The sequence below is a fragment of the Mus caroli genome, chromosome 16, assembly GCF_900094665.2.
Source record: "Mus caroli chromosome 16, CAROLI_EIJ_v1.1, whole genome shotgun sequence".
In the NCBI taxonomy this organism is placed as follows: Eukaryota; Metazoa; Chordata; class Mammalia; order Rodentia; family Muridae; genus Mus; species Mus caroli.
The window spans coordinates 47,982,201-47,997,436 of record NC_034585.1 but is presented as its reverse complement, the minus strand read 5'-3'; the positions used below and the strand labels follow the sequence as shown (position 1 = coordinate 47,997,436).

The 15,236-nt window shown below is 36.5% G+C and overlaps 1 long non-coding RNA gene across 1 annotated transcript; it reads right to left on the bottom strand.

Moving 5' to 3' along the window:
• Positions 1–268: 268 nt before the first annotated feature.
• On the bottom strand, positions 269–14,732 carry LOC110311218. The gene is made up of 3 exons (XR_002379942.1): positions 14,703–14,732; positions 14,410–14,519; positions 269–403 (listed from the first exon to the last, which is right to left on the bottom strand). It is a non-coding gene; the product is annotated as an uncharacterized LOC110311218 (long non-coding RNA).
• Positions 14,733–15,236: the final 504 nt, after the last annotated feature.

Here is a 15,236-nt window from a genome sequence, read left to right as displayed (position 1 = left end):
GAGTAGAAGGCTATTTTGTCATTTTTAAATTTTTACGTTTATAATTTACCTCAAGACCAAAATAACAACAAAATAAAGACCATAAATTAATGTTGAAAATCTTATGTTTTTCAATGAGGGCCTTGGGTCTTCTAAAATGTTCCTTCATTAGACTGAGAAGTCCTATACTTTTCAGCAGACTGACTTTTTCATAAGTGCATACAATTTATCACCACTGATGTCCACATTAATCTTTTATTTTCTGTCTGAAATAATACCCCCTGCTTAAACTCAGACATTTAGAAAACAATGAGACGATGCTCCATCAGGTTGATGTATGTGTTCCAGATGTGCCTGTGACACTTTAAAGTCCTTGTCACTTTATCTGCTTCAACATTGGGCAGTATAACCACTTTTATTTTTCCTAGGATAGAAGAATGAGTATTTTTGGTTATTTTCCTTTTCTATAAATGTGTATTACACAATCTGAAAAATAAGCATCAGACAAAAATTCAAATATGAGGCAAAAAAAGAATTTAAATTTAAATGGCCCATTAAAGGGCAATTAACACTTATTATTATTAGGAATTAATGGAGAAATGGAAATGAAAGAAACTGCATGATGACAAAAAAGAAAGATGAATGTTTTTAGAATATCCTAAGAAGAAAAGCGTGAAGAAGATCTACATAAGGAAAACCACTACCTCTGCTTTGGATAAATCTATCACTTTACAACTTTTCAAGGGGCTACATTTGCATTTTGAGACTAGGGACTTGTTCTGAGTCATCATATAAACTTATAAACTACACACTTTTCATATGTGAAGACATCAAATAGTTAAAGCAGACAAATATCCACTTGCCTATAAAGTTGTTACTTGATATAATTGCAAAAAAACAACAACAAAAAAACCCAACAAAAAAACCATAACTGTGAATTCTTAATAGATACTTAATAAGTTTTATTAATGTATTTGTGAGGCTAGATATGGAAGACCATCCATATAATCTCTGCATGTAGGAGGCTGAGACAGAAAAACTTCAGTGAGTTTGGAGCCATTCCTGCTCATGTACTGAGTTCTAGAATAGCTTACTTACAGAGTAAGTCTCAATATAAATTAAAAAAAAAATGGCTTTTAAACATTGTCTGCCAGAAAAATGTTTATAATAATATAGACAAAATGGAAATGTGGTGACTATACAAAATCTTCCATGACTCAAAAGGGGAAAGAATGAGGGCTTACCTAAAAGTAATTATGAACAGAAAATGGAAACAACTGCTAATAAGTCACACCTGCAGCTATGCTTCTTCCGTGAATCATATCTAAAACCTAAAAGGTATATTTATAAAATCATAGTCCATTGTTAGGATCTTGGGGAGGATGATTTTCTCTTAAGCACTGCTGGAAGGAGAGGACATCAACACAACCTGTGTGGCTTTAATATTATAAGTCCTGTTGGTAGGTGTGACCCCTAGGCCCAGCATGTGGAGACAGACATAGGAGAATTACATGTTGGAGTTCAAACACTGTCTCGCAATAAGGGTAAATTAACTTACTTATTTGAATTAAAATCACTTGCATATCCTCTCATTCGTTGATACACCTTTTAAAACTATAATCTATAGGTATAAAATATCTAGTATACTGAGAGATACATAATGTTAGTTCAAATTAAATTTGACGTGAAGACACAAAAATGTTAAGTATTCATTGGTAAGTAGTGGATGACTGATTTATTATATATTCTCTTTGTTTTTGTCATTTCTCTCTGCAACTATTCCTCAGGCCCCATCTCTACATTTATACATTTATATAAACAAAAAGGAAAGCTATCATATTCTTAATTACAAACACACTTTGTAGAAGGCCCATGCTGCCAAGATCAGCACTGAGATCTAGCACAAACACTGACTTAAATCCACCCATAACCATTGCCAATAAAGCAACTTTCACTGGAGCAAACTGGAGAGAACCATCTAGGTGGCTATTACATTTTAGGTTTTATGCCATAGTCTCTTCCTGTTCAATCTGCTAAATCAAGCACCATTAACTCTGTTATTAACTGAAGAAAAACTAACAAAGTGTATAAGTCACAGCCTTCCTCATTGACATACTCCTTTCTTTAGAGAATTAATTCACCTTAGTCTGCTGTGTCCTCTAAAGTGTTAGTTGAGAAGACAAACTCCACCAACCTCCTAGAGTAGAGATTTATCTCTAATTCTGCTTGTCATGGTCTAGCTTACCACTTAAGTGAACTTTTCTTTCAGAGCTCTCTGAGCCTCTATTCTTCAGTCACTAAACTCTGTTCATAGTACTGATTCCCATATTGAAGCTATCTGGGTACAATTTCATCCTATATGTGTCCTGTGTTGTATTTGATACTTACCATTCCGGCCCATAAGAACTAACAGATGAAACATGCTTTGTTATTTAACATGTTGGATCAAGAAAGATTTAGGTTTTTATAGATCTCCCAACATTTGGGAAGATAAATGAAGAAGAATTCCAGTTGCTCTAAATATAAACACAGCAATTTAATTATTGAAATAACTAATATCATGAGGGTGATTTCATCACAGGTTTTTCAAACAAAAGAAAGTCCACCATTTAACAAGTGGATACTAAAGTTGAGTGGTGTGACTTGATAGATAAATACCTAAGAGGTTGATAGCTCACTGGGATGGGATTTAGTTCGTGTGTGTCTTTGGACTTCTTGAAGGAAGGTTGAAGAGCCTCCTTTTGTCTGAAGAGAAGACTCAGACATAAAAGCTTTAAAGAAGGAGCAGGGCCCTTCATGGACAAAGTGGCTTCTATAGTGCAGTCCTTAATTCTCTCACTTCTGGCCACAGAGACATTTGCTCTGCTCTGAGCTCTAAGTGAGCTTTTCCCACTACCTTCCTCGGTGAGCCATTGGAACTCATGAGGCACAAGTTATGTGACACAGTGTCACTTTGACCTAGGTATGCTTTCTTAAGGATGGTCTCGACCATCTCAAGCATGGGAGCTGCTTTATTTTTTTAAAAATTATATATATATATATATATATATATATATATATATATGCACAGACACACACATACACAAACACACACACAAACACACACACACACAAATATATATATATATCTTATATTACCTAAATATTATTGCATGTAATATATATGTGTGCATATATATGTACATATATATCTTATATTACCTAAATATTATTACATGTTTTATATTTTTTTTTCCTCCACTCTTCTCTGCCCCTTTGGAAACACATCTTTAGGTGTACAGTTTAAGTCTTGCATGAAAGATGTATTGATAATGCTTATGAGATGACTAGGGAGATGTGGCATAAAATAGTTATAAGGGCAGTTGGTGCATTTCCTTCAATCCAACCTCAAGTACTGATGTCTGTGGAAAGTAAAACATTTGAACTGGATTCCTGTAAGCAAACATTTCCTCCTGTAACTTCAACAACACATAGAGATGGACACTTTGTCATTGTTCTGTTTTCTACTTTGAAAAAAAAAAAAACAGAGTCATAAATTTGAAGCTGGCCTTGAATTTACAATCTCCTTACCTCCACTTTCCAAGTCTGGGAATGACACACCATGAACCATTGTATCCATTATTTGGTAGATATTTTTAATGTATTTACCATAAATAAAGTTTCTCTGGACAGTGAGGTAGGTCCTGGGGCCATCGTTGCTAATAGGCAATGTGAGAACTAAGTCAGAGCTGAGACCTGCAATGTGAAGTTTCCAAGGGCCCTTCTCTTCTTGGACTACAGACACTAATACAGTTTGCTGATGAGTGGTAGAGAGAGGCATTTTAGCAAATAGGGAGGTGAAGAAACCAAGCCCAATAAAACATTCACCATCCTTTAAAATAGAAGGATGGCAAAAAGCTTAACATGAGGCAGAGGCCAAGAACCATGTCTACGGTCACCAAGCTGATGTGTAGAACAATGAAAACAATGCCAATGTAAGGATCAGTAACTGTCTTTTCAATTTTCTTTGTAAAGTTACCCTGTCATGAGGGCAAAACTGAAATTTACAGAGTTGGATACTAGGAGCAACCAGATAAGCAGAAAACAAAATTTAAAACTCAGGTATGATTCCACACCAATACCTAAGACCAAGGTAGTAATATAATAATAGTAATAATAATAATAATCTTATTATTATTTAGAAGTTGACTTCAAAATTTATCATGAAAAAGCTTTTGAAGACATTTATTTTTTTAATTTATTTGTAGTCGCAATGGTAGGAAGACCAATAAAAATGCCTCGATTCTTTTTTCAGGCTCATTCTCCTCCTGAAAGTAGCTGGGCATGTCGTGATCTTGCTAGTATAACTAGGAATATCCAATGCCATCCTGCAGAAGACTCAATGTTACTCCTTATAATTAAACATTTTAAGAATATCAGAAACAAATCTACTTACTCTTACCTGAGATTTTGTCTAAATGTCTTTATTGTCTGAATCCAAGCTTGCCTATCCTGAAACCTGTGAATTCATGAGATCAAGGAGAGCTATGCCCCAAACCAGAAACTTGCATCAGAGATTATGAGGATGTTTTGGTGGGCCCTTGATTGCATAAGTTGCCAGGCAGGTATCTTGTAGATGACAGAGTTGTATTACAGTGTCAAAAGGGAACATTTTTAAGAATTTTAAGAGTAAATTCTAATGTCTCTGGCTTTATGTCCAAATAATTATTCAATTTTAATTAAAACATTCACTATTAAAATATCTGAAGGTTAGGGACTCCCAGTGATTTTTAACCTCAAGAGCCCCATATATTTTATTACTGCAACTCATCAGGTCGCTACAGCAAGCATAGACTTTATGTGAATGTGAAATTAGACACTATAACATCTGTTTGCCTTCCTGACATTGACAGCTCTTAGGTCATATGTAGTGAACACTGTGTCTGTGGAAAGGGCATGTTCAGAATTTTCCTTATTTCTCACAGCTTTCATCTATAGATGAAGAAACTGAAACCATGCGTTAATCAGATCAGCTCATCTCCACAGCCCGTGTTTCATCATGCATGACTACGAGAAAGAGAAAGCAAACACAGAACATATCACATTACAATAACTGATGTAAATATGCAAGGGCTATTTTATAATTCACAACACACATTTTGAAAGTTGATGTGATCTGTTTTAAAGAAGAGTTTAAGCCTGAAATTTCTATGTGCTTCCTTGTGATATCATTCTGTAGTGAGGATGATTTCTTTCCCCAATTATAAGCTGGCCTCCTGGTCTTTGGAAATGTGTTATTTGCTACCATATTTGTTGCTGCTGTTGTTGTTGTTGTTGTTGTTGTTGTTATTTAAAGTACTTGTACCCTCTTGAGAAAAAAAATGATTTATGAAATAGCAAAGGGCTACACGACAGTCCACAAAGCCCAGACAAGTATTCAAACATGTAGTATGTTCATGGATTTAGTGAAAATAAAATAGAAGTCACCTTAGCCTCAATATGCGGAATTATCAAGAAAACATTTGGGTCTGAAACTCCCAACTTCTTAGCTAAACTAAACATGTTTTTGCTATTGAGGAAGAAAATAAGTGTGTCTTTGCTGAGAGTTTTTTCAGCCAGGTATTTTACTTCATCATTTTCACAAAAGGATCAAACTTACTGAATAAAGAAGGTATTTAAAGTGTCACAGGCAAGACAGAAGGAGTAATAAAATTTTCTCCAATCCCCCAAATGAAGAGGCAACACTGAATAAAAGTGTCTATTTATGAAAGTCAAGTGATAAAACTAGAAGGGAAAAATAAATAAGATTTCTATTCATCATTTTTTTAATTAGGTATTTTCTTCATTTACATTTCCAATGCTATCCAAAAAGTCCCCCATACTCTCCCCCTCCCAGTCCCCTACCCACCCATTCCCACTTCTTGGCCCTAGTGCTCCCCTGTACTGAGGCATATAAAGTTTGCAAGCCCAGGGGGCCTGTCTTTCCAATGATGGTTTAATTTTGAATAATGTTTGTGCCTTACACGCTTTTTAAAATTTTTTCTTTATTTACATTTCAAATGGTGGGGAAGAGAGTGGGGGAAGGGAGAGGGGAACCTGATCTGGTATTGGATGAGGGAAAAGAACTGAAGCCCTGAGGGCCAACAGAAAGAATGGAAACAGGCAATCTCAGGAATAGCAGGTTGGGGGGGGACCCCCAGAATGCACAAGAGACCTGGGAGGTGAGGACTCCCAGGACTCAAAGGGAGGGACTTTAGATGAAATGTCTGACAGTAGGGAGAAGGAATTTATAGAGCCCACCTCCAGCAGGGAGACAGGACATCAAGTGAGGGATGGGGTTGCCATCCCACAGTCACATCTCTGACCCATAATTGTTCCTGTCTGAAAGAATTACAGGGATGGAAATGGAGAGGAGCCTGAGGAAAAGAAGGTCCAACAACAGGCCCAAAGTGGGATCCAGCTCAAGGGGAGGTCCCAAGGCCTGTCACTATTACTGAGGCTATGGAGAGCTCAGAACAACGGGATTTATCATGATTGCCCTCTGAAAGAACCAGCAAGCAGCTGAAAGAGTCAGATGCAGATATTTACACCCAGCCAATGGGCAGAAGCAGCTGACCCCTGTTGTTGAATTAGGGAAGGCTGAAAGAAGCTGAGGAGAAGATCGATCCTATAGGAGAACCAGCAGTCTCAATTAATCTGGACCCCCGAGATCTCTCAAACACTGGACCACCAAACAGACATCATACACCAGCTGATATGAAGCCCCCCAGCACACATAAAGTAGAGGACTTCTGGGTCTGTGTTCATTCAGAGATGATTCACCTAACCCTCAAGAGACTGGAGGCCCGAGGGAGTTTAGAAGACAGGTGGAGTGGGGAGTGGGGGCATCCACATGGAGACAGGGTAGGGTGGGGAAGAGGTATGGGATGTGGAGCAGTCAGAGGGTGGATGGGGGGGGGTAGGGAATGGAATATGGGGTGTAAAAATAAATTAAAAATAAAAAATACTTATCTTTAACCTACAAATATATGTGGCTCTCCACTCTCATAAAAAGTATCCTTCTGCTTTGAAATAGTAACTTTTATGTGTGGCAGAGAAGCAGACCAGCAAGTCAGCCCAGGTTGATGTGTGGACATTGATGGATGGACTTTCACAAGGCTCTGCCCCTAGATGAAGAGTTTCAAGTGATTAATAATTCCTGAAGAAAATTAGTCTCCTTCAGGGAAAAGACCCTGATAGATTATCTACTTCCAAGTAGTCAACCCTAAACAAATATGCAAAGGAGCAACACTAAATGAACTCAGTATGAGCTATACATATGAATATGTAACAATAAATAAAGAAGTCAGGAATTTAAGTGAATATGAAGGGGATATTAAGGGAGTTGGAGGGGAAGAGGGAAGGTTTGAATGGTATAAATATTGTGTAAAATTCTGCAAAAAGTCAGACATTTCATCTAACTTTAGAGGTATTATATTTTCCCTAGTACAGAAATAAAGAATTTGAGACTTGGGGAAGTTAATTAATTTGTCTAAATCACACATTTAGAAATAGATGGGAATGTTTTATTTTGAGAGCTATACTTTCAATTACAACATGTAACTGTAATGTTTTTGTGTAAAACTATGCATTACCATGGTAATTGTGAGTGTGTTTAAATGGGTATTTAAATGTCCCTACTCTCTAACAGTCACTGACTCTCCTCCAATATTGTGACTGAGACAATTCCACTGATATTTCATGCTCGATTGAAATTTTTGATCTCTCTGGAGCTTTTCTCCAGGGATAGGAAAATAAAATATTTTCTATTCACTGTTCTAATCAAAGGCCATGGTCACATTCAATTGTTGTCTATCCCTTACCCTTGATCTACAAGCCATCCTGACAACAGGACCCATTTTCACTGTCCCCATGACTCCTTCATGACTGTTGACATGGTTGTCACTGCTGCTACTCTTTGAATCCTCAGAGCTCCCTACTTATATCTGGAAAAGACTCACATGCATTTTAAGCACTGTCAGTTTTAAAATTTATTTTTCACACAATAATACTCAAATGAGAATTCAAGGATAACTGATTTTGTTGTTGTTGTCTTTTTGCTTTGAGACAGGGCAGTATGCATCCCAGGCTCTTCTCAAATTCACCATGTAGCTGACAATGCCTCAGGATTGTGGACCCTCCTTCATCCACCTGTTGAGCGCTGAGATGAGAAAGTCACCACTTCCCACTCAGGTGCTAACTTCTGATTGTTCACAACTGGTTAGATACTTTTTCCCGAGGTTTGTTTGCTTCTGAACTCTCCTAATTCTATGTGCTGGCAGCCTTTCAATGTTCCAGGGTGTTGCCTTCTCTGTCTCAGATCACTGGTCCCCAGTGCAACATAGGTCTTTAATAAATCTTCTTCCGATCAGCTTTTGAAAATGGAACTCCGTGCTTTCCCGCCATCAGTTATGTACATGGATGTCAGGAGGGCCTTCTCTTTAGTTACAACTACCTTCCTAGGATTGCCTTTCTTTCCATAGCTCCATTAATGAGTCTGAAGCCCTTCAAAACCATATGTTGCAGTAGAATTGTGCTTTCCCCTAGTAGTAGTAGGGTATTGTTCTTTTTAACACTCTCTTATTTAATGGTCCCTTGGTTATACAAGAAACCTAGCAATCTCACACATGCAAGTCATTGTAGCCCCAATAGCTCAAGATTTACTATAGGCAAGCATACATTAACAAGCTGGTTTTCAGATCTTATCACTTAACTTCCTGGTATTACATCAGAGGAGTATTTGGGCTTGAATTCTAATCATGTTTCATAGTTGGATATTTGTTTGTGTGGTGAGTGTGTGTGTGTGTGTGTGTGTATGTGAATACATGATGTTGATCAGGATGAGTACTTGAGAACATAATCCAGGAGAAGGATTCTTTCAAATGTAGCTACGTCTTTGGTATTGTTACAGGTGTCACATGCATATGATCACTTTTCACTGGTAAATGCAGCCTTCTGTACAAAATTCAGTCATGCAGTTTGCCTGCCTTAGAGATAAGGCTAAGGCTTTGTCAGAGCACTTAACCACAGGTGTAAAACTGTGATTAAAAAGAGACTGCACATTTAAGTACCAGTAATTAGAAGTGAATTCTTAATTGCAAAGTTACAGGAGCATTTTGTGCTTTGCTCTGCTATCCCAAGCTTTTGAAAGGTGCTATATAAATGCAAATTGCTTCTCCCATCATTTATGCCATGCATTCATGCCATTGAAATGTGCATTTATAGGAACTAAGCTTAATAATAAAATACTAAATATAAAATATCTATTAAAAAGAGCTACATTTCCAGCAGCCAAGTAAAGTATATTTTGGTATTATCCTTTGAAGCATTTTCCCATGATGATGAGAAGCAAATTCTGTCTTTATGTTTGATTAAGAGAATGAAGTATGCAGATAAAATCCTTCAAACTGATGAAACTACAAAACAGCAAACAGTTTTATATAAAAATATATCATTGTCGTCTGGCAGCATTTAAATCGGGCAATTTCTGACAGTGAGGCACATTCTGGTTGTAGCACATTCACAGCCTGTGAAGTATTTCAAGAACCTATTCCATGGCTCACAGAAAATGGAAAATCGTGAGATACCAAATATTCTGTTCCTATAAGTATTTGTTTCTTCACTCTGACCTCAGTACAATATCTATCAGAAAATCTGGAATATAATATGCAACTTTTGTGAAGACCAAGACTTACATTTTATGAGATAATAATTAGGGCCTCATTCTCAAAGCTATATGCAAGATATACAAGCAGTTGCTGAATATTAAGAGATAGGAAGCAATCTTCTCCTGGGATGGATAATGGAGAAATATTCTAATACCAGTAGTCAGGCCTAAACTAGTATCTATACAAGTAACAATAAATGGGCTCAGAAAATGATCTATCTATCTACTATTTATGTATTTATCTATCATCTATCAATCATCTATTTATCAATCTTCTATCTTATATCTATCTATGTATCTATCTATCTACTATCTATGTAACTATTGTCTACCTATTATCTATAAATCCAATATCTATATATCTACATATGTATTATCTATCATCTATTAATTGCCTATCTTTCCATATTCTATCTACCTATCATATATCAATCTATATAATGACCATTGTATTAGATTATATAATAATTATGAGGAAGTCATGAATTTGAAAGGGTATGAGAAAGACACAGAAAAAGTTTAAGGTGTGTGATAGCATTATGAAATCTGTATCAACACAGTAATCATGTGTAAAATTCTGAAACATAAAATAAATATAAAAATTATATGCCAGAAAATAAAGAATGACACACCCGCAAGAGTCCATGTGTTGTGTAATAGTAAACAACAACAATAAAAATATTGTGGGTAATCAATGGATATACTTCTTTGTGTTTGTGCTGGTATGTGTATATATGTATGTATGTATTTATGTATTTATTTTGTGGTGTGAAATACAAATGGAGTTAGCTCCCCAGTTATTGTGTGCTGTGAGAGTTCTGAACAACTCCTACATACTTAAAACTGACATCTTGTCCATATCCAACAGAGACAACAGGACTAGTACCCAATGGTCATCAGGCTTTGGTAGGGATGTGTGTGTGTGTGTGTGTGTGTGTGTGTGTGTGTGTGTGTGGGAGGGGGGAAGAGGAGGGATAAGAAGGGAGAGAAAGTTATTTTTGTTTGAATGCTCTTACCTTCATCTACTTTCATTGCCCATGTTAATGCACTCTAAGACAAAATAAGAAAAAAACCTAATATATTCCCAGAATCTGCAAAAACATCACAGAAAACACAACTATAAAGAAATAGAGTTCGACTTATCATTGTTAATTTTTCAATTTTTAATAATTCAAATACTGAGATAATGCAACAAATTAGTCAGGTCATTCTTGAACACTGAAATTGACAAGCACAATTACATTCTTCACATTCAGTTTTTCCTTTTCTCATTTCAGATCCCTCTCCCCTTCTTTGATCTTTCTAATTACAGTCTTTGTTGTGCAGTCTGACAACTGCAGAGTTGACGTTTCATTAAATCTGTGAAGTAGGCTCTCATTCTTTCTTGTATAGTGATAAACCAAACATGATACTAATATCTATTTGATTTTTGTCTTTAAGGGGAAAGAAAAGTAAGGTATGTGCAAAATTGCTAGAATTTTACCTTGGTCCACTTTCTGTTGCTAAAACAGAATATTAAATCTTGGGGATTAATAATAAAGATTAGAGTGTATGTGTCTGGCCTTTGAGATGTCCCAGACCATAAGGGGCTGTCACCTATTTAGCTACTGATGAGTTCTTTCTGCTGTACTAGAACACAGCACAATAAAAGGAGGGCAAGGGCAAATACATCAAAGGGATTATACCAGGAGTGACACAGCTTCATAATCACTGACTCATGTATTAACTAATCCAGTTCTGTGGTTGGAAGAGTTCACTCAAAAGAAAGGCATCAACCCTTCAAAAAAACCAAAAAAAACAAAACAAAAAAAACCCCACTCATCTCTTCAAGGTCCTGGGTCTTAATTCTATCACAATGTAAATCAATTTTCAGCAAGAAAGGGGAAAATTAAAGCCTGGCAGAATATGTAATATCATTAACTATTACGATTTATCAGAAGAGTATACTAGTCAATTAATTGTGGCATCTTAAAATTTGTCAAGTAAGTAGTAAAGAATTTTAAGCTGATTGCTCTGGCAGAGCCTTTTAAAGAAATGTTAAGTCCCTTCAGTTTACCTCTACTGAGAATGGTCTCTGATCTGCCACTGTGCCCAGAGTGAATTTGCAAAATCATGAGAAAAGGGTTGGTATGTTTTAGGGGTTGTGGATATGAAGCAACTGGCCGATTCTTGAATTTTCATGGATGTAGTTCACATGCTATTTGTGGAAACCACCTGATGCAAATCTCTTACCTACTCAGTGACAAGAAAATAAACAAATGCATATTTGATGTACAAAAATATCCATCATCTGAAGAATGGAAGTGTGTGTGCAAATATATATATATATATATATATATATATATATATATATGTATATATGTGTGTGTGTGTGTTTGTTTGTGTGTGTATGTGTAGCTGTACTGAATTTTAAGAGTGTTGAAAAATTAAAATCACCCACCTTTTCTTTGCACTTTTTTTTCAGCAAAATATAGGAAAAGTATTCTATTAGATATGGATAGTATATTTTTTCTCTGGACATAAGGAAATGAGACTTCAGTAAGTTGTCCCTCACTGTCATCCACAAAGCAAATAACAAAGTTAGCAGAGAGCATTATATTGAATGAGTAGATTGTATTTAGGAACATGCATACATGGAATCACACACACACAGACACACAGACACACACACACGTACCTACAATTTTAAAGAAAGATGACATGATTTTTAAGTAGGGCAAGGGAGGTACATGGATTTTGGAGGGAGGTACAAATTGAAACAATGATGTGATTATCATAATCTTAAAAATAAAACAATATTTAAAATAAATCCACCACCACAACTACAAAAGCTGAAAAGAGTGAATTTATCTCTTGGACCAATGTTTTAACTACATAATAATGTACAAATCTTTGCAAAGATAGTATTGATTTTTTTGGATACTCACTGAACATTTGGTGACTTTGGAAAGTGAACTCCCCACTTGTTCATGATCTTGCTTTCTGATCTGAATATAGTGTTTCTTCATTATAAATGTGGTGAAACTACTAGATAGTCCCATGGATGTCACGGAGAATGTTTCTTTAAAACTTGGCTGCTACATTTCAGTTGATTTTGACTGACTGAGCAGTAAATTTCAAACAGCTAACTTGAAGGTTAATCCAGACAAATGAAAACATTTTGGCTAAATGAAGAATATTACTTCTACTCTCAAGGTCTACTCTGAAGCATCAATTATATAGGTCAGTGTGTCCAAAAGGGGAATGTGTGGCTTTGCATTTTGTGAAGCATATAAATTGTGCCTTCCTTCCTTCCTTCCTTCCTTCCTTCCTTCCTTCCTTCCTTCCTTCCTTCCGTCCTTCCTTCCTTCCTTCCTTCCTTCCTTCCTTCTTTTCTCTTTCAAATCTTTCTACTCAGTGGCTTCATTACATTTTTTTAAAATGATGTCATTCATATTCAGAAGTACTTTTATTTATATCTTTAAAAGTATTTTTCATTGATACATTTTGTACATATCCATAGAAAAGTCAGATGAGCAGAGGAATATTTTCTAGCACATATATTCCTGCAATTGGATTCATTATCATCTCTTTGTATCACTGAATTTTAGTTATCCAAGGAACATTAGGTCATATACCTAAAATAATTAGTAACATTATGAGCTAGGTCATCATTTAGAAAAATCACCTAAATCCAGGCCTAGCTACTTCCAGAGTGTCCTTTATTCATTGACTTGTTTACTGTGTTAAAGAAATAGCTTGAGGTTTATAAAGAACACATTCTCCTAGTGGTGCACATTGTCTTTCTAAAACCCAGCTGGAGAGATAAAATTTACAGTGGTCAATGCAGTTAGTTACAGGCTTAAAAGGGTTCTTCTGTCTGGACCTGAGGAGATAATAAGGGGAGCTCCTTGATTCTGAACATTATTTTTTTTATCCTTGCTACAACATAGCTATTTACTGGTGACTTTCTGAGAAATCTCTTTCGTGACTCTTCGCCCAGATACCATGGGGAGATCTCCTGAATGAGTAATTGGAAACTCAAGGAGAGACTTTATTTTGACAGTGGAGAATAGACGAATTCAGTATTTGGGAATGCATCATTGCTATAGACAATGATTTTTTTTCTTTCCAATAATGAGTGGTCAATCCCCATTTTCTAAGAATTTTGCTTCTTTCTCATGCCAGAGACTTTGGTAAACAGAACACGCTACTGAACCACACTCACACCTCCTCATCCACAGCAGAAATATTTTTTCTTTTCCAAAGAGAAACTTCAGTGTGCTGTTTATAATTTACAGGAAGGTTGTGAGAGCTAGCGGTGGGTGCTTGTGGTTATAATCAGATGATAAAAATGTAATGAATGTCTAGTAGGACTTGTTTATCATTGCTGGTCTCAAGCACACTAGCATCATTTGAATTCAAACAGCAATGCCCTCTGCTACAAAAAAAAAAAAAATGCCTAAAGGTCCAAGAACTGTCTCCAGGGCTATTCACGGATGTACATTAAAGCTTGGTTGGAAACAGATTTCCTCTGATATTATTAAAAGGGAAGACTAGAGTGTTTGTGGAAACCTATACACTTCCATAAATAGATTCCAAGTGATTTCACTGGGTAATTGAGACTTTTCAACTATGAATTCAGAGAAAATTAGAACAGAAAGACAAATTGTGACATTTCCTAGTATCTAAACATGAGACCATCCTCCACTACCATGCCACAAGTGAACAAGCAATTCTTACGCGCCATTACTTTAAATTCTCACCGTATCTCAGGTTGTGATGTATTACATTGCTTATAAGCTGATGAGATTATGAGTTTTGACTTCCCAGCACTGTATAACACAAAGGTAAACCTGGATTTGCTTCTAATAGCCTAAGGAAGAAAAGAAACACACATGCAAACAGTCATGTACACAGTTGTCCTTGGAGGAAATGAGAGTAATAAATATAACCACAGCAAAGGGAGAACAGAAATCACAGTGGGGACAAAAATAAAATAAATGTTTTGCCTCTTTCCTTTTCAAATCATTACTTTGTGGGGTGGGGGCACATGTACCTGTGGAGGTCAGAGGACATCTTTCCGAACTGTGTTCTCTCTTCTACCTTTATGAGCATGCTGGCATTTGAACTCAGGTTTCAGGCTTGTTTACTGCAAGTGCCTTTACTGGGTGGGTCATATCTCTGGCTCTACCTCTGTGGGAAGCCACATGTGCCATTGCAGAGTGGCAGTTGGCTACTGCTGGCCACCACGCATACATAGGCAGTAAAGTTCTTTTGCCAAGATGAGGTTTTGAGAATTAACCAAAATTAACCAATCAGATGAGAGAGAAGTTAACCAATCAGAAGAGAGAGAAGTTAACCAATCAGATGTAGGCATGCAAATATGGTGATAAGCATAACCCAAGCACAACCAATCCGGGTGTGAGACATGCTTCTCCTAGGCTTATATAAGCAGCACCAGTTCTGGGCTTGGGTTCTCTTCGCCTCTGCAATCAAGCTCTCCCAATAAACGTGTGCAGAAGGATCCTGTTGCAGCGTTCTTGCTGGTGAGACGGCGGCGCACACAAGATACCTCTTCATTTCTTAACTG